This window comes from Convolutriloba macropyga, chromosome 7 (genome assembly GCF_964194025.1).
Source record: "Convolutriloba macropyga chromosome 7, txConMacr16.3, whole genome shotgun sequence".
Classification (NCBI taxonomy): domain Eukaryota; kingdom Metazoa; phylum Xenacoelomorpha; order Acoela; family Convolutidae; genus Convolutriloba; species Convolutriloba macropyga.
In genome coordinates this window covers 66,680,993-66,695,158 of record NC_134474.1, presented here as the reverse complement: position 1 = coordinate 66,695,158, position 14,166 = coordinate 66,680,993, and the positions used below count along the sequence as shown (strand labels likewise).

Here is a 14,166-nt window from a genome sequence, read left to right as displayed (position 1 = left end):
AAATTGAGATCAGTTCAATTCCGAAAAAAACTTGCATTGAAGCTTAGTAAAAACGACAGGACACTCTTAGATTGGTTCGGATCTCAACTTTACACGTCCCGGATGGTCTAGCGGTTAGGATTTGTGGCTTTCACCCACAAGGCCCAGGTTCAACTCCCGGTCTGGGAAGCTTTTCAACTCCTATATTAAGGCCTTTGCAGTAAAATTATTGAGTCGAAAAGAAGACTCTTTTCGTATTAGAAAAATCAGCCAAAAGTTTGAGATATTATTTTTTAAGAAAATTTGAGATCAGTTCAATTCTGAAAAAACTTGCATTGAAGCTTAGTAAAAAAGACAGGAAACTATTAGATTTGTTCGGATCTCCACTGTACACGTCCCAGATGGTCTAGCGGTTAGGATTTGTGGCTTTCACCCACAAGGCCCGGGTTCAACTCCCGGTCTGGGAAGCTTTTCAATTCCTATATTAAGGCCTTTGCAGTAAAATTATTGAGTCGAAAAGAAGACTCTTTTCGTATTAGAAAAATCAGCCAAAAGTTTGAGATATTATTCTTTAAGAAAATTTGAGATCAGTTCAATTCTGAAAAAACTTGCATTGAAGCTTAGTAAGAAAACATTAAACTTTTAGATTGGCTTGCATCTCCATTTTTCACGTCCCAGATGGTCTAGAAATTAGGATTTGTGGCGTTCATCCACAATGCCCGGGTTCAACTCCCGGTCAGGGAACCTTTTCAACTCCTATATTAAGGCCTTTGCTGTAAAACTATTGAGTCGAAAAGAAGACTTCTTCGTATACGAGAAATGAGCCAAAATTTTGAGAAAACATTTTTTGAGAAAATTTGAGATCAGTTCAATTCCCAAAGAAACTTGCATTGAAGCTTAGTAAAAAAGACAGGAAATTCTTAGATTGGCTCGCATCTCCACTTTACACGTCCCAGATGGTCTAGCCGTTAGGAGTTGTGGCTCTCACCCACAAGTCCCGGGTTCAACTCCCGGTCTGGGAACCTTTTCAACTCCTATATTAAGGCCTTTGCTGTAAAAGTTTTGAGTCGAAAAGAAGACTTTTTCGTATAAGAGAAATAAGCCAAAATTTTGAGAAAATATTTTTTAAGAAAATTTGAGATCAGTTCAATTCCGAAAAAACTTGCATTGAAGCTTAGTAAAAAAACATGAAACCCTTAGATTGGCTTGCATCTCCATTTTTCACGTTCCAGATGGTCTAGCGGTTAGGATTTGTGGCTCTCACCCACAAGTCCAGGGTTCAAATCCCGGTCTGGGAAGCTTTTCAACTCCTATATTAAGGCCTTTCGTGTAAAATTTTTGAGTCGAAAAGAAGACAATTTTCGCATTAGAAAAATAGGCCAAAAACTTGAGAAATTATATTTAAAAAAATTGAGATCAGTTCATTTCCGAAAAAAACTTGCATTGAAGCTTAGTAAAAAAGACAGGAAACTATTAGATTGTCTCACATTTCCACCTTACATGTCCGAAATGGTTTAGCGGTTAGGATTTGGGGCTTTCACCCACAATGCCCGGGTTCAACTCCCGGTCAGGGAACCTTTTCAACTCCTATATTAAGGCCTTTGCTGTAAAACTATTGAGTCGAAAAGAAGACTTTTTCGTATACGAGAAATGAGCCAAAATTTTGAGAAAATATTTTTTGAGAAAATTTGAGATCAGTTCAATTCCCAAAGAAACTTGCATTGAAGCTTAGTAAAAAAACATGAAACCCTTAGATTGGCTTGCATCTCCATTTTTCACGTTCCAGATGGTCTAGCGGTTAGGATTTGTGGCTCTCACCCACAAGTCCAGGGTTCAAATCCCGGTCTGGGAAGCTTTTCAACTCCTATATTAAGGCCTTTCGTGTAAAATTTTTGAGTCGACAAGAAGACAATTTTCGCATTAGAAAAATAGGCCAAAAACTTGAGAAATTATATTTAAAAAATTTGAGATCAGTTCATTTCCGAAAAAAACTTGCATTGAAGCTTAGTAAAAAAGACAGGAAACTATTAGATTGTCTCACATTTCCACCTTACATGTCCGAAATGCTTTAGCGGTTAGGATTTGGGGCTTTCACCCACAATGCCCGGGTTCAACTCCCGGTCAGGGAACCTTTTCAACTCCTATATTAAGGCCTTTGCTGTAAAAGTATTGAGTCGAAAAGAAGACTTTTTCGTATAAGAGAAAAAAGCCAAAATTTTGAAAAAAGTTTTTTAAAAAAAAATTGAGATTAGTTCAATTCCGAAAAAAACTTGCATTGAAGATGAGTAAAAAAGACAGGAAACTCTTAGATTGGTTCGGATCTCCACTTTACACGTCCCAGATTGTCTAGCGGTTATGATTTGTGGCTTTCACCCACAAGGCCCGGGTTCAACTCCCGGTCTGGGAACCTTTTCAACTCCTATATTAAGGCCATTGCTGTATAAGTATTGAGTCGAAAAGAAGACTTTTTCGTATAAGAGAAATAAGCCAAAATTTTGAGAAAACATTTTTTAAGAAAAATTGAGATCAGTTCAATTCCCAAAAAAACTTGCATTGAAGCCAAGTAAAAAGACAGGAAACCATTAGATTGGCTCACATCTCCACTTTACACGTCCCAGATGGTCTAGCGGTTAGGATTTGTGGCTCTCACCCACAAGGCCCGGGTTCAACTCCCGGTCTCGGAACCTTTTCAACTCCTATATTAAGGCCATTGCTGTATAAGTATTGAGTCGAAAAGAAGACTTTTTCGTATAAGAGAAATAAGCCAAAATTTTGAGAAAACATTTTTTAAGAAAAATTGAGATCAGTTCAATTCCCAAAAAAACTTGCATTGAAGCCAAGTAAAAAGACAGGAAACCATTAGATTGGCTCACATCTCCACTTTACACGTCCCAGATGGTCTAGCGGTTAGGATTTGTCGCTCTCACCAACAAGGCCCGGGTTCAACTCCCGGTCAGGGAACCTTTTCAACTCCTATATTAAGGCCTTTGCTGTAAAAGTATTGAGTCGAAAAAAAGACTTTTTCGTATAAGAGAGGAGGCCAAAATTTTGAGAAAACATTTTTTAAGAAAAATTGAGATCAGTTCAATTCCCAAAAAAACTTGCATTGAAGCCAAGTAAAAAGACAGGAAACCATTAGATTGGCTCACATCTCCACTTTACACGTCCCAGATGGTCTAGCCGTTAGGAGTTGTGGCTCTCACCCACAAGTCCCGGGTTCAACTCCCGGTCTGGGAACCTTTTCAACTCCTATATTAAGGCCTTTGCTGTAAAAGTTTTGAGTCGAAAAGAAGACTTTTTCGTATAAGAGAAATAAGCCAAAATTTTGAGAAAATATTTTTTAAGAAAATTTGAGATCAGTTCAATTCCGAAAAAACTTGCATTGAAGCTTAGTAAAAAAACATGAAACCCTTAGATTGGCTTGCATCTCCATTTTTCACGTTCCAGATGGTCTAGCGGTTAGGATTTGTGGCTCTCACCCACAAGTCCAGGGTTCAAATCCCGGTCTGGGAAGCTTTTCAAAAGGCCTTTCGTGTAAAATTTTTGAGTCGAAAAGAAGACAATTTTCGCATTAGAAAAATAGGCCAAAAACTTGAGAAATTATATTTAAAAAAATTGAGATCAGTTCATTTCCGAAAAAAACTTGCATTGAAGCTTAGTAAAAAAGACAGGAAACTATTAGATTGTCTCACATTTCCACCTTACATGTCCGAAATGGTTTAGCGGTTAGGATTTGGGGCTTTCACCCACAATGCCCGGGTTCAACTCCCGGTCAGGGAACCTTTTCAACTCCTATATTAAGGCCTTTGCTGTAAAACTATTGAGTCGAAAAGAAGACTTTTTCGTATACGAGAAATGAGCCAAAATTTTGAGAAAATATTTTTTGAGAAAATTTGAGATCAGTTCAATTCCCAAAGAAACTTGCATTGAAGCTTAGTAAAAAAACATGAAACCCTTAGATTGGCTTGCATCTCCATTTTTCACGTTCCAGATGGTCTAGCGGTTAGGATTTGTGGCTCTCACCCACAAGTCCAGGGTTCAAATCCCGGTCTGGGAAGCTTTTCAACTCCTATATTAAGGCCTTTCGTGTAAAATTTTTGAGTCGACAAGAAGACAATTTTCGCATTAGAAAAATAGGCCAAAAACTTGAGAAATTATATTTAAAAAATTTGAGATCAGTTCATTTCCGAAAAAAACTTGCATTGAAGCTTAGTAAAAAAGACAGGAAACTATTAGATTGTCTCACATTTCCACCTTACATGTCCGAAATGCTTTAGCGGTTAGGATTTGGGGCTTTCACCCACAATGCCCGGGTTCAACTCCCGGTCAGGGAACCTTTTCAACTCCTATATTAAGGCCTTTGCTGTAAAAGTATTGAGTCGAAAAGAAGACTTTTTCGTATAAGAGAAAAAAGCCAAAATTTTGAAAAAAGTTTTTTAAAAAAAAATTGAGATTAGTTCAATTCCGAAAAAAACTTGCATTGAAGATGAGTAAAAAAGACAGGAAACTCTTAGATTGGTTCGGATCTCCACTTTACACGTCCCAGATTGTCTAGCGGTTATGATTTGTGGCTTTCACCCACAAGGCCCGGGTTCAACTCCCGGTCTGGGAACCTTTTCAACTCCTATATTAAGGCCATTGCTGTATAAGTATTGAGTCGAAAAGAAGACTTTTTCGTATAAGAGAAATAAGCCAAAATTTTGAGAAAACATTTTTTAAGAAAAATTGAGATCAGTTCAATTCCCAAAAAAACTTGCATTGAAGCCAAGTAAAAAGACAGGAAACCATTAGATTGGCTCACATCTCCACTTTACACGTCCCAGATGGTCTAGCGGTTAGGATTTGTGGCTCTCACCCACAAGGCCCGGGTTCAACTCCCGGTCTGGGAAGCTTTTCAACTCCTATATTAAGGCCTTTGCAGTAAATTTATTGAGTCGAAAAGAAGACTCTTTTCGTATAAGAGAAATAAGCCAAAACTTTGAGAAAACATTTTTTAAGAAAATTTGAGATCAGTTCAATTCCCAAAAAAAACTTGCATTGAAGCTTAGTAAAAAAGGCAGAAAACTCTTAGATTGGTTCGGATCTCCACTTTACACGTCCCAGATGGTCTAGGGGTTAGGATTTGTGGCTTTCACCCACAAGTCCCAGGTTCAACTCCCGGTCTGGGAAGCTTTTCAACTCCTACATTAAGGCCTTTGCTCTAAAAGTATTAAGTCGAAAAGAAGACTTTTTCGTATAAGATCGTATAAGAGAAATAAGCCAAAATTTTGATAAAATGTTTTTTACGAAAAATTTGAGATCAGTTCAATTCCCAAAAAAAACTTGCATTGAAGCTTAGTAAAAAAAGACAGGAAACTGTTAGATTGGTTCGGATCTGCACATTACACGTCCCAGATGGTCTAGGGGTTAGGATTTGTGGCTTTCACCCACAAGGCCCGGGCTCAACTCCCGGTCTGGGAAGCTTTTCAACTCCTATATTAAGGCCTTTGCAGTAAAATTATTGAGTCGAAAAGAAGACTCTTTTCAAATTAGAAAGATCAGCCAAAAGTTTGAGAAAATATTTTTTAAGAAAATTTGAGATCAGTTCAATTCCAAAAAAACTTGCATTGAAGCTTAGTAAAAAAAACATGAAACTCTTAGATTGGCTTGCATCTCCATTTTTCACGTCCCAGATGGTCTAGCGGTTAGGACTTGTGGCTCTCACCCACAAGGCTCGGGTTCATCTCCCGGTCTGGGAAGCTTTTCAACTCCTATATTAAGCCCTTTGCAGTAAAATTATTGAGTCGAAACAAAGACACTTTTCGCATTAGAGAAATAAGCCAAAACTTGAGAAAAAATTTTTAAAGAAAATTTGAGATCAGTTCAATTCCGAAAAAACTTGCATTGAAGCTAAGTAAAAAAAAACATGAAACTCTTAGATTGGCTCGGATCTCGACTTTACACGTCACAGACGGTCTAGCGGTTAGGATTAGTGGCTCTCACCCACAAGTGCCGAGTTCAACTCCCGGTCTGGGAAGCTTTTAAACTCCTATATTAAGGCCTTTGCTGTAAAGTTATTGAGTCGAAAAGAAGACTGTTTTCGTATAAGAGAAATGAGCCAAAATTTTAAAAAAACATTTTTTAAAAAAATTTGAGATCAGTACAATTCCGAAAAAACTTGCCTTGAAGCTTAGTAAAAAAACATGAATCTCTTAGATTGGCTTGCATCTCCATTTTTCACGTCCCAGATGGTCTATCGGTTAGGATTTGTGGCTCTCACCCACAAGGCTCGGGTTCATCTCCCGGTCTGGGAAGCTTTTCAACTCCTATATTAACGCCTTTGCAGTAAAATTATTGAGTCGAAAAGAAGACTCTTTTCTTATAAGAGAAATAAGACAAAATTTTGAAAAAAATAGTTTTTAAGAAAATTTGAGAGCAGCTCAATTCCGAAAAAACTTGCTTCGAAGCTTAGTAAAAAAACATGAAACTCTTAGATTGGCATGCATCTCCATTTTTAACGTCCCAGATGGTCTAGCGGTTAGGATTTGTGGCTCTCACTCACAAGTCCAGGGTTCAAATCCCGGACTGGGAAACTTTTCAACTCCTATATTAAGGCCTTTGCTGTAAAAATTTTGAGTCGAAAAGCAGACTCTTTTCGTATTAGAAAAATCAGCCTAAAGTTTGAGATATTATTTTTTAAGAAAATTTGAGATCAGTTCAATTCCGAAAAAACTTGCATTGAAGCTGAGTAAAAAAACAAGAAACTCTTAGATTGGCTTGCATCTCCATTTTTCACGTCCCAGATGGTCTAGCGGTTAGGATTTGCGGCTCTCACCCACAAGGCTCGGGTTTATCTCCCGGTCTGGGAAACTTTTCAACTCCTATATTAAGGCCTTTCCTGTAAAAATTTTGAGTCGAAAAGAAGACTCTTTTCGTATTAGAAAAATCAACCTAAAGTTTGAGATATTATTTTTTAAGAAATTTTGAGATCAGTTCAATTCCGAAAAAATTTGCTTCGAAGCTTAGTAAAAAAACATTAAATTCTTAGATTGGCTTGCATCTCCATATTTAACGTCCCAGATGGTCTAGCGGTTAGGATTTGTGGCTCTCACCTACAAGTCCAGGGTTCAAATCCCGGCCTGGGAAACTTTTCAACTCCTATATTAAGTCCTTTCCTGTAAAAATTTTGAGTCGAAAAGAAGACACTTTTCGCATTAGAAAAATAAGTCAAAATTTGAGGAATTATTTTTAAAGAAAATTTGCGATCAGTTCAGTTAAAAAAAATTGAATGGAAGCTTAGTAAAAAAGACAGGAAACTCGTTAGATTGGCTCGCAACTCATCTTTACACGTGCCAGATGGTCTAGGGTTTAGGATTCGTGGCTCTCATCCACAAGTCCAGGGTTCAAATCCCGGCCTGGGAAACGTTTCAACTCCTATATTAAGGCTATAAAATTTTTGAGTTGAAAAGAAGACACTTTTCGCATTAGAAAAATAGGCCAATAACTTGAGAAATTATTTTTAAGAAAATTTGAGATCAGTTCATTTCCGAAAGAAACTTGCATTGAAGCTTAGTAAAAAAGACAGGAAATATTAGATTGGCTCGCATCTCCACTTTACACGTCCCAAATAGTCTAGCGGTTAGGATTTGTGGCTCTCAGCCACAAGGCACGGGTTCAACTCCCGGTCTGGGAAGATTTTCAACTCCTATATTAAGGCCTTTGCAGTAAAATTATTGAGTCGAAAAGAAGACTCTTTTCGTATTAGAAAAATCAGCCTAAAGTTTGAGATATTATTTTTTAAGAAAATTTGAGATCAGTTCAATTCCGAAAAAACTTGCATTGAAGCTTAGTAAAAAAAACATGAAACTCTTAGATTGGCTTGCATCTCCATTTCTCACGTCCCAGATGGTCTAGCGGTTAGGATTTGTGGCTCTCACCCACAAGGCTCGGGTTTATCTCCCGGTCTGGCAAGCTTTTCAACTCCTATATTAAGGGCTTTGCTGTAAAATTATTGAGTCGAAACAAAGACACTTTTCGCATTAGAGAAATCAGCCAGAATTTGAGAAATTATTTTTTAAGAAAATTTGCGATCAGTTCAGTTAAAAAAATTGCATTGAATCTTAGAAAAAAAGACAGGAGACTCGTTAGATTGGCTCGCAACTCATCTTTACACGTGCCAGATGGTCTTGGGGTTCAGATTTGTGGCTCTCATCCACAATTCCAGTGTTCAAATCCCGGTCTGTGAACCTTTTCAACTCCTATATTAAGGCCCTTCCTGTAAAATTATTGAGTCGAAACGAAGACACTTTTCGCATTCGAGAAATAAGCCAAAAATTTGAGAGATTATTTTTAAAAAAATTGAGATCAGTTCAATTCCGAAAAAAACTTGCATTGAAGCGTAGTAAGAAAGACAGGAAACTAGATTGTCTCACATCTCCACTATACATGTCCGGAAATGGTCTAGCGGATAGGATTTGTGGCTTTCACGCACAATGCCCAGGATCAACTCCCGGTCTGGGAAACTTTTCAACTACATTAAGGCCTTAGCTGTAAAATTGTTGAGTCGAAAAGCAAACTCTTTTCGTATTAGAAAAACAAGTCAAACGTTTGAGAAATTACTTTTTAAGAAATTTGAGATCAGTTCAATTCCAGAAAAACTTGCATTGAAGCTTAGTAAAAAAACATGGAACTATTAGATTGGCTCGCATCTCACCTCTCAACGTCCCAGATGGTCTATCGGTTAGGATTTGTGGCTCTCACCCACAATGTCAGGGTTCAAATCCCGGAACTGTGAACCTTTTCAACTCCTATATTAAGGCCTTTCCTGTAAAACTTTTGAGTCGAAAAGAAGACACTTTTCGCATTAGAAAAATAGGCAAAAAATTTGAAAAATTATTTTAAAGAAAATTTGAGATCAGTTCAACACCGAAAAAAACTTGCATTGAAGCATAGAAAAAAAAGACAGGAAACTCGTAGATTGTCTCACATCTCCACTTAACAAGTCCCAAATGGTCTAGCGGTTAGGATTTGTGGCTCTCACGCACAAGGCCCTGGTTCAACTCCCGGTCTGCGAACCTTTTCAAACTCCTATATTAAGGCCTTTCCTGTAAAATTATTGAGTCGAAACGAAGACACTTTTCGCATTCGAGAAATAAGCCAAAAATTAAGCCTAGCTTAGTAAGAAAGACAGGAAACTAGATTGTCTCACATCTCCACTTTACATGTCCGGAAATGGTCTAGCGGATAGGATTTGTGGCTTTCACGCACAATGCCCAGGATCAACTCCCGGTCTGTGAACCTTTTCAACTCCTATATTAAGGCCTTTCCTGTAAAATTATTGAGTCGAAACGAGGACACTTTTCGCATTCGAGAAATAAGCCAAAAATTTGAGAGATTATTTTTTAAAAAAATTTGAGATCAGTTCATTTCCGAAAAAAACTTGCATTGAAGCTTAGTAAGAAAGACGGGAAACTAGATTGTCTCACATCTCCACTTTACATGTCCGGAAATGGTCTAGCGGATAGGATTTGTGGCTTTCACGCACAATGCCCAGGATCAACTCCCGGTCTGGGAAACTTTTCAACTCCTACATTAAGGCCTTAGCTGTAAAATTGTTGAGTCGAAAAGCAAACTCATTTCGTATTAGAAAAACAAGTCAAAAGTTTGAGAAATTACTTTTTAAGAAAATTTGAGATCAGTTCAATTCCAGAAAAACTTGCATTGAAGCTTAGTAAAAAAACATGGAACTATTAGATTGGCTCGCATCTCACCTCTTAACGTCCCAGATGGTCTATCGGTTAGGATTTGTGGCTCTCACTCACAATGTCAGGGTTCAAATCCCGGAACTGTGAACCTTCTCAACTCCTATATTAAGGCCTTTCCTGTAAAACTTTTGAGTCGAAAAGAAGACACTTTTCGCATTAGAAAAATAGGCAAAAAATTTGAAAAATTATTTTAAAGAAAATTTGAGATCAGTTCAACACCGAAAAAAACTTGCATTGAAGCATAGAAAAAAAAGACAGGAAACTCGTAGATTGTCTCACATCTCCACTTAACAAGTCCCAAATGGTCTAGCGGTTAGGATTTGTGGCTCTCACGCACAAGGCCCTGGTTCAACTCCCGGTCTGCGAACCTTTTCAAACTCCTATATTAAGGCCTTTCCTGTAAAATTATTGAGTCGAAACGAAGACACTTTTCGCATTCGAGAAATAAGCCAAAAATTAAGCCTAGCTTAGTAAGAAAGACAGGAAACTAGATTGTCTCACATCTCCACTTTACATGTCCGGAAATGGTCTAGCGGATAGGATTTGTGGCTTTCACGCACAATGCCCAGGATCAACTCCCGGTCTGTGAACCTTTTCAACTCCTATATTAAGGCCTTTCCTGTAAAATTATTGAGTCGAAACGAGGACACTTTTCGCATTCGAGAAATAAGCCAAAAATTTGAGAGATTATTTTTTAAAAAAATTTGAGATCAGTTCATTTCCGAAAAAAACTTGCATTGAAGCTTAGTAAGAAAGACGGGAAACTAGATTGTCTCACATCTCCACTTTACATGTCCGGAAATGGTCTAGCGGATAGGATTTGTGGCTTTCACGCACAATGCCCAGGATCAACTCCCGGTCTGGGAAACTTTTCAACTCCTACATTAAGGCCTTAGCTGTAAAATTGTTGAGTCGAAAAGCAAACTCATTTCGTATTAGAAAAACAAGTCAAAAGTTTGAGAAATTACTTTTTAAGAAAATTTGAGATCAGTTCAATTCCAGAAAAACTTGCATTGAAGCTTAGTAAAAAAACATGGAACTATTAGATTGGCTCGCATCTCACCTCTTAACGTCCCAGATGGTCTATCGGTTAGGATTTGTGGCTCTCACTCACAATGTCAGGGTTCAAATCCCGGAACTGTGAACCTTCTCAACTCCTATATTAAGGCCTTTCCTGTAAAACTTTTGAGTCGAAAAGAAGACACTTTTCGCATTAGAAAAATAGGCAAAAAACTTGAAAAATTATTTTAAAGAAAATTAGAGATCAGTTCAATTCCGAAAAAAACTTGCATTGAAGCATAGCAAAAAAAAGACAGGAAACTCGTAGATTGTCTCACATCTCCACTTAACAAGTCCCAAATGGTCTAGCGGTTAGGATTTGTGGCTCTCACGCACAAGGCCCGGGTGCAACTCCCGGTCTGCGAACCTTTTCAAACTCCTATATTAAGGCCTTGCCTGTAAAATTATTGAGTCGAAAAGAAGACACTTTTCGCATTAGAAAAATAAGCCAAAAATTTGCGAAATTAATTTTTTTTTAAATTTGAGATCAGTTCAATTCCGAAAAAACTTGATATGAAGCTTAGTAAAAAAGACAGGAAACTGTTAGATTGGCTCGGATCTCCATTTTACACGTCCCAGATGGCCTAGCGGTTAGGATTTGTGGCTTTCACCCACAATTGCCGGGTTCAACTCCCGGTCTCGGAAGCTTTTCAACTCCTATATTAAGGCCTTTGCTGTAAAACTATTGAGTCGAAAAGCAGACTCTTTTCGTATTAGAAAAATCAGCCAAAAGTTTGGGAAACTATTAATTAAGAAAATTTGAGATCAGTCTAATTAAAAAAACTTGCACTGAAGCTTAGTAAAAAAAAAGACAGGAAACTCGTTAGATTGGCTCGGATCTCCACTTTACACGTCCCAGATGGTCTAGCGGTTAGGATTTGTGGCTTTCACCCACAAGGCCCGGGTTCGACTCCCGGTCTGGGAAGCTTTTCAACTCCTATATTAAGGCCTTTCCTCTAAAATTATTGAGTCGAAACGAAGACACTTTTCGCATTAGAGACATCAGCCAAATTTTGAGAGATTTTTTTTAAATTTGAGATCGGTTCAATTCCGAAAAAAAACTTGCATTGAAGCTTAGTAAAAAAAGACAGGAAACTCTCAGATTGGCACGGATCTGGACTTTACACGTCCCAGATGGTCTAGCGGTTAGGATTTGTTGCTTTCACCCACAAGGCCCGGGTTCGACTCCCGGTCTGGGAAGCTTTTCAACTCCTATATTAAGGCCTTTGCTGTAAAATTATTGAGTCGAAACGAAGACACTTTTCGCATTCGAGAAATAAGCCAAAAATTAAGCCTAGCTTAGTAAGAAAGACAGGAAACTAGATTGTCTCACATCTCCACTTTACATGTCCGGAAATGGTCTAGCGGATAGGATTTGTGGCTTTCACGCACAATGCCCAGGATCAACTCCCGGTCTGTGAACCTTTTCAACTCCTATATTAAGGCCTTTCCTGTAAAATTATTGAGTCGAAACGAGGACACTTTTCGCATTCGAGAAATAAGCCAAAAATTTGAGAGATTATTTTTTAAAAAAATTTGAGATCAGTTCATTTCCGAAAAAAACTTGCATTGAAGCTTAGTAAGAAAGACGGGAAACTAGATTGTCTCACATCTCCACTTTACATGTCCGGAAATGGTCTAGCGGATAGGATTTGTGGCTTTCACGCACAATGCCCAGGATCAACTCCCGGTCTGGGAAACTTTTCAACTCCTACATTAAGGCCTTAGCTGTAAAATTGTTGAGTCGAAAAGCAAACTCATTTCGTATTAGAAAAACAAGTCAAAAGTTTGAGAAATTACTTTTTAAGAAAATTTGAGATCAGTTCAATTCCAGAAAAACTTGCATTGAAGCTTAGTAAAAAAACATGGAACTATTAGATTGGCTCGCATCTCACCTCTTAACGTCCCAGATGGTCTATCGGTTAGGATTTGTGGCTCTCACTCACAATGTCAGGGTTCAAATCCCGGAACTGTGAACCTTCTCAACTCCTATATTAAGGCCTTTCCTGTAAAACTTTTGAGTCGAAAAGAAGACACTTTTCGCATTAGAAAAATAGGCAAAAAACTTGAAAAATTATTTTAAAGAAAATTAGAGATCAGTTCAATTCCGAAAAAAACTTGCATTGAAGCATAGCAAAAAAAAGACAGGAAACTCGTAGATTGTCTCACATCTCCACTTAACAAGTCCCAAATGGTCTAGCGGTTAGGATTTGTGGCTCTCACGCACAAGGCCCGGGTGCAACTCCCGGTCTGCGAACCTTTTCAAACTCCTATATTAAGGCCTTGCCTGTAAAATTATTGAGTCGAAAAGAAGACACTTTTCGCATTAGAAAAATAAGCCAAAAATTTGCGAAATTAATTTTTTTTTAAATTTGAGATCAGTTCAATTCCGAAAAAACTTGATATGAAGCTTAGTAAAAAAGACAGGAAACTGTTAGATTGGCTCGGATCTCCATTTTACACGTCCCAGATGGCCTAGCGGTTAGGATTTGTGGCTTTCACCCACAATTGCCGGGTTCAACTCCCGGTCTCGGAAGCTTTTCAACTCCTATATTAAGGCCTTTGCTGTAAAACTATTGAGTCGAAAAGCAGACTCTTTTCGTATTAGAAAAATCAGCCAAAAGTTTGGGAAACTATTAATTAAGAAAATTTGAGATCAGTCTAATTAAAAAAACTTGCACTGAAGCTTAGTAAAAAAAAAGACAGGAAACTCGTTAGATTGGCTCGGATCTCCACTTTACACGTCCCAGATGGTCTAGCGGTTAGGATTTGTGGCTTTCACCCACAAGGCCCGGGTTCGACTCCCGGTCTGGGAAGCTTTTCAACTCCTATATTAAGGCCTTTCCTCTAAAATTATTGAGTCGAAACGAAGACACTTTTCGCATTAGAGACATCAGCCAAATTTTGAGAGATTTTTTTTAAATTTGAGATCGGTTCAATTCCGAAAAAAAACTTGCATTGAAGCTTAGTAAAAAAGACAGGAAACTATCAGATTGGCACGGATCTGCACTTTACACGTCCCAGATGGTCTAGCGGTTAGGATTTGTGGCTTTCACCCACAAGGCCCGGGTTAGACTCCCGGTCTGGGAAGCTTTTCAACTCCTATATTAAGGCCTTTCCTGTAAAATTATTGAGTCCAAACGAAAACGCTTTTCGCATTAGAGAAATCAGCCAAAAATTTGAGGGATTATTTTGTTTTTAAAAAATTAAGATCACTTCAATTCCGAAAAAAAAACTTGCATTGGAGCTTAGTAAAAAAGACAGGAAACTCGTAGATTAGCACGGATCTGCACTTTACACGTTCCAGATGGTCTAGCGGTTAGGATTTGTGGCTTTCACCCACAAGGCCCGGGTTACACTCCCGGTCTGGGAAGCTTTTCAACTC

The 14,166-nt window shown here is 38.1% G+C and overlaps 1 protein-coding gene and 23 non-coding genes across 24 annotated transcripts in view; 23 read left to right on the top strand and 1 right to left on the bottom strand.

Moving 5' to 3' along the window:
* The window catches only part of LOC142343266 (protein unc-45 homolog A-like), a 224,714-nt gene that overhangs the window by 59,329 nt on the left and 151,219 nt on the right, over window positions 1–14,166 (bottom strand). The window lies entirely within an intron of this gene.
* Window positions 97–168, top strand: Trnae-uuc (transfer RNA glutamic acid (anticodon UUC)). Its single transcript has one exon. It is a non-coding gene; the product is annotated as a tRNA-Glu (tRNA).
* Trnae-uuc (transfer RNA glutamic acid (anticodon UUC)) lies at window positions 375–446 on the top strand. Its single transcript has one exon. It is a non-coding gene; the product is annotated as a tRNA-Glu (tRNA).
* On the top strand, window positions 930–1,001 carry Trnae-cuc (transfer RNA glutamic acid (anticodon CUC)). Its single transcript has one exon. It is a non-coding gene; the product is annotated as a tRNA-Glu (tRNA).
* On the top strand, window positions 1,206–1,277 carry Trnae-cuc (transfer RNA glutamic acid (anticodon CUC)). Its single transcript has one exon. It is a non-coding gene; the product is annotated as a tRNA-Glu (tRNA).
* Window positions 1,760–1,831, top strand: Trnae-cuc (transfer RNA glutamic acid (anticodon CUC)). The gene has a single exon. It is a non-coding gene; the product is annotated as a tRNA-Glu (tRNA).
* Window positions 2,315–2,386, top strand: Trnae-uuc (transfer RNA glutamic acid (anticodon UUC)). Its single transcript has one exon. It is a non-coding gene; the product is annotated as a tRNA-Glu (tRNA).
* Trnae-cuc (transfer RNA glutamic acid (anticodon CUC)) lies at window positions 2,592–2,663 on the top strand. The gene has a single exon. It is a non-coding gene; the product is annotated as a tRNA-Glu (tRNA).
* On the top strand, window positions 2,869–2,940 carry Trnae-cuc (transfer RNA glutamic acid (anticodon CUC)). Its single transcript has one exon. It is a non-coding gene; the product is annotated as a tRNA-Glu (tRNA).
* Window positions 3,145–3,216, top strand: Trnae-cuc (transfer RNA glutamic acid (anticodon CUC)). Its single transcript has one exon. It is a non-coding gene; the product is annotated as a tRNA-Glu (tRNA).
* Window positions 3,421–3,492, top strand: Trnae-cuc (transfer RNA glutamic acid (anticodon CUC)). Its single transcript has one exon. It is a non-coding gene; the product is annotated as a tRNA-Glu (tRNA).
* On the top strand, window positions 3,965–4,036 carry Trnae-cuc (transfer RNA glutamic acid (anticodon CUC)). Its single transcript has one exon. It is a non-coding gene; the product is annotated as a tRNA-Glu (tRNA).
* Trnae-uuc (transfer RNA glutamic acid (anticodon UUC)) lies at window positions 4,520–4,591 on the top strand. The gene has a single exon. It is a non-coding gene; the product is annotated as a tRNA-Glu (tRNA).
* Trnae-cuc (transfer RNA glutamic acid (anticodon CUC)) lies at window positions 4,797–4,868 on the top strand. Its single transcript has one exon. It is a non-coding gene; the product is annotated as a tRNA-Glu (tRNA).
* On the top strand, window positions 5,077–5,148 carry Trnae-uuc (transfer RNA glutamic acid (anticodon UUC)). The gene has a single exon. It is a non-coding gene; the product is annotated as a tRNA-Glu (tRNA).
* Window positions 5,368–5,439, top strand: Trnae-uuc (transfer RNA glutamic acid (anticodon UUC)). Its single transcript has one exon. It is a non-coding gene; the product is annotated as a tRNA-Glu (tRNA).
* Window positions 5,646–5,717, top strand: Trnae-cuc (transfer RNA glutamic acid (anticodon CUC)). Its single transcript has one exon. It is a non-coding gene; the product is annotated as a tRNA-Glu (tRNA).
* On the top strand, window positions 6,479–6,550 carry Trnae-cuc (transfer RNA glutamic acid (anticodon CUC)). The gene has a single exon. It is a non-coding gene; the product is annotated as a tRNA-Glu (tRNA).
* Trnae-cuc (transfer RNA glutamic acid (anticodon CUC)) lies at window positions 7,033–7,104 on the top strand. Its single transcript has one exon. It is a non-coding gene; the product is annotated as a tRNA-Glu (tRNA).
* Trnae-uuc (transfer RNA glutamic acid (anticodon UUC)) lies at window positions 11,635–11,706 on the top strand. The gene has a single exon. It is a non-coding gene; the product is annotated as a tRNA-Glu (tRNA).
* Trnae-uuc (transfer RNA glutamic acid (anticodon UUC)) lies at window positions 11,910–11,981 on the top strand. Its single transcript has one exon. It is a non-coding gene; the product is annotated as a tRNA-Glu (tRNA).
* Trnae-uuc (transfer RNA glutamic acid (anticodon UUC)) lies at window positions 13,526–13,597 on the top strand. Its single transcript has one exon. It is a non-coding gene; the product is annotated as a tRNA-Glu (tRNA).
* Window positions 13,800–13,871, top strand: Trnae-uuc (transfer RNA glutamic acid (anticodon UUC)). Its single transcript has one exon. It is a non-coding gene; the product is annotated as a tRNA-Glu (tRNA).
* On the top strand, window positions 14,083–14,154 carry Trnae-uuc (transfer RNA glutamic acid (anticodon UUC)). The gene has a single exon. It is a non-coding gene; the product is annotated as a tRNA-Glu (tRNA).